The following is a 12,427-nucleotide window of genomic DNA, read 5'->3' as shown; positions in this document are numbered from 1 at the left end:
AAGTAATGCAAATACAATATTAACTCTTGCTGAGCCAACATTCTATCCGTATCAAGCAGGTATTGAAGAAAGTGACACCAAGAAGAAGAAAGAATAGCAGAAGTTAGTAAGGTAACATAACAAAACAACTTCCACTCACATATTTGCATCATTCAATTTCAATTTCAAAAACATTTATGTAATACTGCATATAATGTTCCGTCAATGTAAAGGAATAATGATACATCCACCGGCACCATTTTTTGCAATATAACATATTACCAACAATAGCCACATACGTTTTATAACAGAACCATGCCCAATCCATGTACATAACAAACATATCCTATAATAGTTGTCAAATCCTAGGCGTAATAACTCTTCCGCCGCAACCTGCGGACCGACACCTACCTCGTTGAATATCGAATATCAAAAATTTATTCTATTCATTTAAAATTTTCTTTATATTCAAAGTAAATTAATTGAAACAATAAGCTACTAGTATCTATGAACTAGATACTAAGACCTTAATTAACGCTAGCGTGGTGGTGGTGTATCTATGCATCACGCCAAGAATCACACTTTAACATGGCATGATGTATCAGAAAGCGTGATTGATACTAGTACTCGAAGAAAATTGAGTCTGAGTAAGGTTCCGACCAATCAGAATTGAGGGATAAATTAAAATAAACTAACAAGAATAAAATACTCCGTCACAAATTAGAAAAGATGGGACCAACACTCCATCACATTCCATCTCCCCCTTTCTCCATCACATTTTTTTCACGTCACCACTATACCTCACAAAAAACCCCATCACACCCCATCACCATTAAAAATGGTCTAAATAAAATTTGCAATGGAGGATAAAAACAACGAGATGACTAACACAAGTATATATACACAATATATGTGGCTTGATACCTCTTCCTCACAGGACGCGTTTTAAACCCGTGAGGGCAGTTGAGTCGCTGGTGGCTCGCTGTTCCAAAGCGGACAATATTCTGTGGTGGTCCTGGCTTCCGTCTCCGTTGCCATCAACATGTTTAGCATCATATGCCAAGGTTTTTCATCTTTGGGATGCCGTTGAGGGTTTGTGAATTCATCAACAAATGCTCGCTTGTCAGCATTCGAGAACTGGGGTCTAGCAAAAAATGAGGTTATGATATTGAGTAACACTCTGGTTTTGACCCAAGTGAATCGTTCATTACATCTCTCTGGCTCGAATATGCTTGCGGCTGCCTCATAATATGACCATAGAAGTCTTGAGCTTATGCTCTCCTCAATATTTAAATTTGTATACCATCTGGTTAGGGATTTAATAAATTAGAAAACTATAAGTATGTGCACATTATTTTACGGAGTACTTTGTATCATATCATAAGCTACATTACACATACGTCTGGATATGGCTCCACTCTAATTGATGAAGTGCTTGACAGTAATTGTAGTCTAATTTTCCCATCTCAAGATACTTGTTATTAATATTCTTCATCCTGCATTAAGTTGTATAAAAACAGTTACACTTGATTCATATATGAATTATATAACCACATAGCCCCAAGGGGTGGCCTGGTGGTCGGGTGCTTGAGAATTTTCAAAGGAAACCAATGTTAGATGTCCACTAGCTACACTTTGGAGCTTTGCATTTTAAAAGATAAAATAATAATAAATTATTACCGCATAACATTCATATATGGTGTTTTACCTATAAAATGTCTTTCCTATCCAAACGTCATCTTCACTACCGTACTGTTCCAAGTAATATCTTGCCTCAAGTCGAGGTAAGCTCGCGTACCATGGCATATCTAGTGCATACGAAATCTGTAATTTAGCCCAAAAGCAAAGTCTTAACTCTTAACTATATATCTCACTGCCCATTCATGCTCTGTTTATTTGTTTATACTTTTATCATAGATTTAGTTATAATTATCACTCATCAGATCGCATACATCTGAATAAAAATATTTCCTTCTTCGATAGCAGTAACAAGATAAACCTTATATGTTTATCCGTTTATTATTGTAATTGTGATGCAATGTATGTACCTCTCCAGGCAAGTCCAATGACCCATTTATCTAGGAGCTCGTTGTTTGCTCGTTTCTCCCTCAAGTATTTACGAGAAAATTTCTGGGCATCGTCGAGGACTTTTTCACCTGGAAAGAGTAATTGAGATGCTCGGTAGAGATTGAAGGTCCCTGTCAGTGCTTGTGTAGTTTGTCCCGGAAAAGCCACAAACTCTCCATCTTTTTCGAAGATCCGAAACACATCTATCGCATCACAAAAGTTAATTATCCATTTTCTATAAAACTAGTAAAATATTATGATCGATAACTTGAAGTTTCGATATATGATGATCAACTAACCTGCAGAAACCTTATAACCATTCATTCTAAGAATACGAAATCCCATAGCAGTATCATCAGTATCTGGAACATTAGTGTGTCTACCAAATGATATTCCTTGATCACTCCAATACCTTCAACCAAAATCCATAAGAATATATATATATATATATATATATATATATATATATATATATATATATATATATATATATATATATATATATATATATATATATATATATATATGCATTAGTATTTCAGTGTGTAGTTTTTCAGATGAATAAATTCACTCATTTTCAGATGGTTTCTTAAGGGTTTCACTTATAACATTTACATACTTGTGGATATAAGAAACACAATGGTTGATTTCTGAAAGGAAATAACGTGATATTCCAAGGAGTTGGAGGCGATCAACCATCCAAATATGTTCGAAATGGTCCACCGGGTACGTATGTGGTACTGCATAGCAAATTAAAACGAGTTGTTATGAAATGCATAACAGTTCACATAAATCATATTTGATGCCAACCTACGTACAAAATTGTTCTTTTAGATAGTATGTATAATAGTACCTCCTCCATTGAATTTTTTAACAAGATTGGTCAAAAACTCGAAACACTTTTGATCTTTAGTTTGCATGAATACAAAAGCAGTTGCTGATGGAGAGAAGAATAAGGACCCATTTCTGCATTGAAGTTTCAGAAGCTTTTCACATTCCAAATTTTTCATCCCTTCAATACTGTAAAGGAGACTTGTTGGGGTCTCTTTCTCATCTCCCAGCTTGTGCATGTTTTCATTTACGAAATTTGTTCCTGTATAACGGCCATTAAATTAAACTAGATTATATAAAAAAAGGGCAAAACAATGATATATGCAAGTCAAGAGAGTTTAACATAACAGGCTGCAGAATATAGTGCTTTAATTTGATATATGCATTTTTTCCGTATGAACTACTTCTGATTATCATATATATTGATATACATGTACATATATATAATATATTATAATAATATAATAATAATAATGTATAATAGCGTTTAACGAATTCTGATTATTTGAAAGACGTACTATGTACGATGATTTTTTTTTTCTCGACTACGATGTACCATTGAACCGATTATGAAAAGCTGTTTTTTTTTGCCAATGTTTGGACAACATGCACAATAATCAGACATAATATGTATCAAATTAAATGGCGTCTACGTACTGTTAATTAGCTAGGTATGTGGTTGTACCTTTTTGGCGCTTATCAGGATGAACGTTCCAATAAGTTAGCGCAACAACACATGCCAATGTATTGAGGATCCTATCGTAAGCTGAAAATATCAATGACTCACCCCAGGAACCATCTTGAAGTTGATGGTTCACGATCCATTCCAAACACGATGGGAACTGAGGACCGTCAATTGATCCATTGACGTGTCTAATGAGTCCAACCCAAGCAACATCGTACGCAGAGGGAGTTATCACTCCATCTTCCATGGAGTCAAATATTGACTTAATCGCTTTGATATGTCCTTTAACGCCATTGTTAAGGGACAAAACCTTCCAAATTAAGAAATGGAAATCCAATCAACACATAAGAATCTTCTCTACCTATACATTTCTCTAAGATTAAATAATACTATAGATATATATATATATATATATATTTTTATTAAAGTTTTACATGTATTAAAAGAGTAGTGTACTTACCTCTTGTGGATCGGTTACAATTGCAATATGCTGATCATGAACAATTGAGACCTTGCTTTGATGTAGCACATCTACACCACATAAGTAATTAAGTATATGTTGTTAAGGTCGTTATAGGTGAAATGAATTTACTTTAACCTTTGGAGTAATATTTAAATAGGTACCTTTATTAATGCTAGATTTGTAGATAGCATTGCGCGTAAAGCTAGCAAATTTAAAATCACCTACAAATTTAAAGGTAATTCAACAAACTAAAACTTGACCAGTAAATTAGGTAACGAATATGTATCATATAAAAAATATATGTCTTTAAACACTAAAAGAGTATATAGATTGAAAAAAATTAAAGGCCGCGGATGCATGCCTGTAAATAGATGAGAGTGTCGTTTAAGAGTCGGAGAAACACGAAGAAAAGTGGTGGTGTAGTTAGCTGGAAAATGGAAACGGTGGTGGCAGGTGCGGTGGAGGGAGATGGTGAGATGACAATCTTCATGTACGTACGTGTTTTTGTTAATTCTTAAATATATTACTCTGTATCAGTCGTCGTACGTGGTCGTTTAATTCAAATTTGATTGTCAATTGCCATTACCATAACTAGTAATATAGATGACATTATATACGACATTGTTTAGTTAATCGGAAATTTTTTTTATTTATTTTTTATTCTTGTATTTACATATACTCATTTTTTTGAATAGTAGTCCGAGATCACTCAGGGGGACTGAACTACCGATGCATTTATTTATAGTTTTTCATTAAAATTGTATATAACACAATTAAATTTAACTACTCGAACCACATATATTTTTCGAATTTGTAATTTTTTGAAAGGAAACAACTACTCAAATAACATTCAAATATAATTAGTACTACAAATTTTTTTTTGGGACCATTGAGTTCGAATCCGCCACTAAGGGCATGAGCGGTAAAACCCCTCATCCCCAACTACCCCCACAACGCGATATGCAGAAGTCACCATTGGATGGAATTCACGGGTTAAGGGACAACCTTGTGTGCAATGTTACACTTTACGGAAGTCGAACTTCTGACCTCTCGCTAAGAGAGGCATATCACTACCACATGATATATATATATATATATATATATATATATATATATATATATATATATATATATATATATATATATATATATATTCTACTCTATTTGCAAAAAAATTAACTTAACCTTTTTTCACATTTTATTAATTTATTTTTTTATTTATGTTTTCATTCTTATTAATTCGGTAGAGTATTTATTTGTGGTATATATAGATATATACTCCATTCGTTTAAACCATCTATCTTTTTACTTTTAAAATGTATATTTTTTTTAACTTTTTGTATTATATACTACGTAACATTTGATGATGATCATATGTGTTCGTTTAACATTACCAATTTTATTAACGATGTTTTGACGTATATCACTTCTTTAGAAATGTTTCTTAATTACCTATGTATAAAAATCAATGTTAATAAATGAAATCTTGATATGTAATGTAATATATATATATATATATATATATATATATATATATATATATATATATATATATATATATATATATATATATATATATATGTTACAATAGTCATAATAGCCAAACCATGGTCGGTCGCTTTAGTAAATTTGGGTGACATCATGTTGACGTCATGTAGATATCAACGATTTTGAGACGTGTAACTTTTTGGAGATTTTAGTTTTTATGAAAAAACTCCTATTTAATAAAAAATTCTGTTTGATTAATTGATCTTAAAACATTTAAACAGAGGAAAAAAGCTAGAAGTTAAAAGCTACTAGAAGTAGCATTTAGCTTTTTGCTTTTAGCTTTTATTTTTTTGTCATTTTACTCTTTATTTTACCGATTCAGCTCTTCTGTCAAATACCAAAATATATTTGAAAACCTAACAACTACCAGCTAAAAACTACCAGCTACAAACTAAAAGCTATAGGCTACCAGCTAGTTTTGCCAAACATACCCTTTGCCTTTTTTTTTTTTTTTTTTTTAAGAAACGTTGTTTTTCCGGCCCAAGTTTTTGGCCCAATGCAGTGGGCCAAGCGGCAGAGTCATTTATTGAGTAAACGATTTTTAGCCGCAATATGCGTGTGAAACATTATTTAAGGTATAAAGCGAACTCATTTCTCACATCGATGTGCATACTCGTTAATTATATTATAATATTAATTATAACTAGCTTAATGCCCGCGAATTCGCGGGGCTTTTGTATGAGACTAATCAAGAATAAATTTAAAACTCTATAAACTGATATTTTATATTATTTAAATGATTGCTGCTACTCAAACATGACCCACATCCAAAAACAACAATTTTGACCCACATCCAAAGACCCGATATTTGTGTTTTTTGAAGAGCAGAGAAAGCGAACTTCTTTTGAATCAAATCAACTCAAAATTTCAACCCGAAAATAAGCGACTGTCGCATTTGATCAATTATATACGGCAACATATAAGTTGAATATTTTGACAAGACAATAAAATTTAAAGTTGAAGTGATCAATTTCACCCACTCAACATCATCCCATGTAAGACCCGAATTTCACCTTTTCAACATCATCTGATGTATGAGCATTATCAAAATTGTGATGATTCCAGTAAAGTAGCTTTATATATAATAAGTTCGTTTGATTACAAAGCAAAAAAAATATATAATAGTAGCCTATTAATGTCATTTTGTTTGTAGTACTAATAGATAGTTACATTATTAGTTTAGAGTTAGTTTAGAGTTGAATTTGTAAAAAAAATATACAAGTTTTTACACATTGATAACCATGATAACCATCACAAAGACCATTAGCTCTTCTGAAACAATTAACATAAAGCACACATGCATCTTTTTAAATGGGGCATTATAAGCATACCAACATTTAAAAGGATAAACGGAACAATTAAAGGTAAATATAAAACGATAAGCATACCAACATAAGTTTAATGTTTACATACTTGTAAGATAGTTTTAAGCATTAATATATTAACCGACTGACAAAACCCACATACGTAAAAATCACTTGACATGTTCAAGTGTAATATTACAACAGGATGAAGGATGATGAAGTGTACGGTAAAGCATTCATCTTCGTTGGACCCTGCAAACCTTCAGAAGATAGAACATAAACATAATATGTTGCAATTTTTATGAGGTAAAAGAAGTCGACCTTGTATCCCCTGCGAAGAAACTCAAGTTGGCTTGCTATTTCCCCTTTTAAGCCAAGGACCCTCGGTAGTAGTTATGATTTCATCTGGACATGCAAACAACTGTTTAAAAATTCGTGTGTAAGCGTTACAGAAAGAGTTCACTGGTGAACCTGTATACTTAATTCATTAAGAGTGAGTTGAGTTTCACTTCTGCAACACAGTAATTATTCGTTTCCTTAAGCACTACCAGCCATCAACCAACAACGATATCGAGTGTGGCATGTTGTCAAGTAGCACACTGATTTAGCTAAAATGGCGTAATCGTACCCTGGTATTGACGGGAGAGTGCTCCCGTGTAATTTACGATATACGGTGCTACTGCCACTGTCTTCCAGATTAAAGGTAAATTCATATCAAATTAATGACAGCGTAACAAAAACTAAAACATAAATTGGTAAGGAAATCGGTAGAGCAGATCCTTGGATGGAATCCAATAAAGCCAAGATATGCTCTACCAAGTATAATGGTTTTATTTGTCAAAGCAAGTAAACTTGATCACGAGGATGAACTCTAGCAGTGGATATTTGATCACTTTTACCTATAGTTATCAACCTTGGTGGTCTTTCATCTCAAACGGGTGGTCTTTCAAAAATCTTTCAAATTGTATTTTATGTATAAATTGCTTTTTGTAATTTGATGGTTTAGCTAGATATCCTTTAACACAATGAATCCCGTCTGGGACGAATATTTAGTGGTGGTCAGGGAAAGGTTGGAAACAGCCAGGGAGTAATCCTGCTGGGTTGCGTACATTAGAGTATGGGGTCGGATTGCTCGCCCTCCCGGGTAGCCCGAACAGGGAAAACCTTCTACCTTTTACCTTTTACCTTTTTTACATTTTACCTTTAACAAAATGAATGAAAAAGTGTCAGTGCATCAGCCCATACAACCTGGCCCGACCCAGGTACTGTACAAAAAAACGACATGTTATAATTAAAACATGTTTGACCCATTATCCGACCCATGAACCCAACTTCCCATCTTCATTAAATACTATTTAAATGAAGAATCTCACAAATGTATACACTATTGCTAAAATGAGTTAATTTGAAAAATGTCTTATTAGGACTAACCTTCATTTTCATCATCAAAATATAAAATCGAGTGTGTTCCTTATAGATCTGAACCAATAGTTATCCTATCAAACTGGAAAAAAGCATAAACATGAACATCAAATGGTACATGCACTTATTAAAAATGTAAATAATCCTTAGAGAACTTAATTATAAATAAATTAGCCGATTACCAAGTGAATAGCTGATTTAAATAACTCCAAAGCATGACGCTTTTCTTGCTTGTCAGGAAAGACCTCTCAATCTATAGTGTATTCATATTTTAGACACTTGAAAACTCTTACACACACTAATACTTAGAATGAGTTGTAGTGAACAACCATACCAAAAATGACTCATTTAATCCTTTACTACCCCACCAAGTTTGTGACCTTTAAACTTAACCATAGCAGCCACAATAAATTGATATAACTGAAACTTTGATCTTGAGGAATCACGGAAACCACGAGAGTGTTACCTAAGGTAGTAGTGCACTGTATGTATTTGCCAGAGTCAATTGAAGATAGGATAACCTGAACAATAACATAGAAGAGGCATTACTATCGATACATAGTATAGTGAAAACGTGTTTCTTGTGAATCGTATTAAAGACCATTCCAATTAAATATAATGCATATAGTTATGACAAATAGTAACCTAAGATGATGAACGACAAAGAAGTAGAATGATACGAAAACATGAAACGTGCATACTACTCAATTGGACAAAACCATTTCAACACCTGAGATAAGTTATACATACTCCGTATTAACTAAGAGTAGCATATGAAAAGTTTACTAACCAAGAATCTAAGTATTGACATTTCTTGAAACAAAGATTTAGATTACTAACCAAGAATCTAAGCTTTAAATGTGCAAAATACATATGAATAGTTTAACAATTTTTTGTCCATAATAAGTAATAATACATGATCGGTTTAAAACATAGCATTTGCTAAAAAAAACATATCATGTATTTTCCCACATAACACAACACATGATCGATTTTTAAATAATTCCATGCCTAGAAGAATACATATGATAATGATAAGTAGAGTTACCTGCGATTAGTTGTCCCAAGATAATCACCAGGATCTAAATGCTTTTTGATCAACCCATTTAGACCAAATGAAGACATATGTAAACATCTCCATATGGTAATATGTTATGGGTATGTGAAAGGCGTGCACATAGATTCCTGCACCAGATAATTCAAAGTTAGCAGCTTTTTATGAAAAATCGCTACAAATAACCCTTAACGGTTGAAATTATAATCGAAAAAACCATTGAATGTTGAAATTATAAACAAAGAAGTATACCAAAGAGGATTGTTACCAGTAACATTTATATTTGTAATAATTAGTTTTCATCAAAACTTCACTACTTTCATCTTACGCACCCGCAAAATAGGCCCAAAAGTCATGTTGACAATTTATACCAAATGGGTCAAAACTTACTTTTTAATAAAAAAAAATCACCCTAAATACATTTTTAAAATACAAAAACATTCCAATTTACTTAATCATACGGGTCATGTCTAAATTAAGAAGGACCTATTTTGACACTTAGTTGTTCAAACGGGTCGAACTCACTCAAATGTATACCAAAGAGGATTTTAACATAAACATACATATTTGTTGGTAACTGTATACTGTAGTAGCAAATAGATATAAAAATTTCAGCAATATACCTTCCATGCCAAACGTAACCACGTATGCATATACGCTTTATTGAAACACAAGTTATTATCTTTCTCATACGTTTCATATGTGCAGATTGTAGTTCCCATAGGTGTTGCTACTATGACACCATCCATCACCTTGTACCAATTATTACAAAAGATTATGTCACTAAATGGATGCACAAATTGATGTTCATTTAAAGAAAACAACATGAGTCAATAACTATAACTAACCTTAGTAATAAGACGTCATGTTCATAGTACCCGTTTTTGGAAAGATACGGGTTAGAACCATGATCATCCACAACCTCGTTTGAAACAGCAAAAACTTTTCCAGACATTACTTTCCCATTTCTGTAAATCTCACAACGGAGGCGCATTTGAAGAATTATATAAACACCTTCCAACGTGTTGTTCCTAATAGACATCTCAAGTTATTATGTAGCAGCTGACATCTACCTCACAAGTCACAAGTAGAGTCAATCCGAGTCTCAGTATCAAACCACTATGTACTTACTAATAAATATAATTTGGTCAAGACATATTGAATTGCTAGATACATGAATGAACACGAGCATATAAATTAAGCCACAATTAGTACTTGAAAATTAAATGAAGCTACAAATAATACATGAAAATTTATTATTCATCTCCCGGGTTTAACAAACAGTGAAAAGTTTTCTTCAACATATACTTCTAAAAGTGACTATTGTAGTTTCAGTTGAGTTGTACAACAATAATATCATAATTGTGATTTCCAACAACTCAGTGTCAAAATAATCATATTTTAATACAATAATTAAAATTATTGTAAACAAATACTACTAATAATTGAATAGGATCCATATAATTATAATTACTCGTGAATTGTCCCTAAACACCTCCTACAAAGGTAAAACCATAATTTGACGATTTATATCTAATTATATCAAAATGTTATCTATAAATCTACCTTGAAAAGTAGGGTTACAATACGAAAATCGACTGAATTAGAAGCATTGACAGATGGATCAAACTTGCTCCGAGATGAATAACGATTCGTAGCACCAGCGTATCTACTTATTGTGCTATTCGGAATGCAAATTCGATTTAGGTAGAGGAAGAATTGATTATCGATTTTGATTTTGATGATAGTCGTGTGTGCTTTGAGAGGGAATTAGGTTTTTTAGTGTAGTTTGATCGTGAACGATGGGGTAGAGGATTTCAGGGTTTTTTTTGGTGCAGAATGAGGAGGAAAATAAAAGACCCCTAAAATCCCTAATTTGGCCGTCACTTTTTTTTAAGGGTATTTTTGTAATCAAACAAATCAAGGCTATATTTATGAGATAATGAGTTAGGGGCTGTTTACTTTTTTTTCTCATTAAGGGACTATTTACTTTTTTTCTCATTAAGTTCGATATGGATATAGATAGTTGTATGAATATGAAAGACTATATGCAGTAATTAGAGAATGAATGATATTGTTTACTTTTTATGCTCATAAACGATCTTAATGATAAAATAGACTATTTTACCCTCAAAATAAGTAATTTTTTTATTTAAAAACATTGACATGCTTTCTTTTAATTCTTATCTCATTCTCATATACATATACATACATAATACATAATACGGTGTATAATAATATATTATTAGTAAAAATTAATGATGAACATAGATCCAGAAAGTTCCACAACCTCACATTATTTCCTTGATACATTCCAATACAGAAGCCACTATTAACATCCTTATCACAAAATAAAATTTGCAAGTGGTTTGAGGAGATCTAGAGCGATTAAAAGGTTTTTGTGATAAACGAAGTTTCTTTGAATTTCACTCAAGAAGGATTCAATATTTTTCTTTAATTTACATCTGTTTCTTTAAATCACACCCAAAAAGTTTCTATCATTTTAGAGTTTTCTATTACAAAGAGATCTAGAGCAATTTCTTCTTGATAGCGATTAACAAATTTACTCACAATTGTTTCCTCTGTTGTTTATTGATAGCAATTTCTTAAATTCCCCATCATTCTTTCTTTACTCGGTTGATAAAATTAGCGAACGAGTGACAATTTGTTGTTAAATAATTTAATTTCGTTCAAAAAAAGTAAAAAAATTGGGAGCAGCTGATCGAATGTGAAGACTTGGAATAGCTTGTTGATGTATTATACTATGACTGTTAACGTTATTACAATGAACTGAATGAGTGACTATCTGAATTTTTTCAATAATGACTTGAAATTTCTACATTCTGTTTATTATATTATAATCTTATATTAATTGTGAAAGAATGGATATTGTTCACCATTGTAGCTTTGTTATTTTATACTCTCTATAATAATCTATATATATCTAAAAACTGACTCTCATCTCCATAAATGAGGAAAATAAAAATTAGTAATTTAATAATTTAAAAGCAAAGAAAATATATCTTTTTTTAAAAAAAATTCCCTGTATCCCCTAATAAAAAATAAAAAAAATA

General features: G+C 32.0%; 1 long non-coding RNA gene and 1 pseudogene across 5 annotated transcripts; both read right to left on the bottom strand.

The window, feature by feature from the left end:
• Positions 1-924: 924 nt before the first annotated feature.
• Positions 925-4,708, bottom strand: LOC139853537 (ent-copalyl diphosphate synthase, chloroplastic-like; annotated as a pseudogene).
• Positions 4,709-6,930: 2,222 nt separating this feature from the next.
• Positions 6,931-11,209, bottom strand: LOC139852659 (uncharacterized). Of its 5 annotated transcripts, XR_011761151.1 has the most exons (7): positions 10,920-11,209; positions 10,202-10,422; positions 9,977-10,105; positions 9,348-9,484; positions 8,634-8,820; positions 8,482-8,552; positions 6,931-8,381 (listed from the first exon to the last, which is right to left on the bottom strand). It is a non-coding gene; the product is annotated as an uncharacterized lncRNA (long non-coding RNA). The 5 variants fall into 5 exon arrangements; XR_011761149.1 differs by having other exon boundaries at positions 8,482-8,820; positions 10,920-11,208; XR_011761150.1 differs by having other exon boundaries at positions 6,931-8,552; positions 10,920-11,208.
• Positions 11,210-12,427: the final 1,218 nt, after the last annotated feature.

The sequence above is a fragment of the Rutidosis leptorrhynchoides genome, chromosome 6, assembly GCF_046630445.1.
Source record: "Rutidosis leptorrhynchoides isolate AG116_Rl617_1_P2 chromosome 6, CSIRO_AGI_Rlap_v1, whole genome shotgun sequence".
NCBI classification, from domain to species: Eukaryota; Viridiplantae; Streptophyta; class Magnoliopsida; order Asterales; family Asteraceae; genus Rutidosis; species Rutidosis leptorrhynchoides.
The sequence above is the reverse complement of the archived record's forward strand: the minus strand, read 5'-3'. Positions and strand labels throughout refer to the sequence as shown.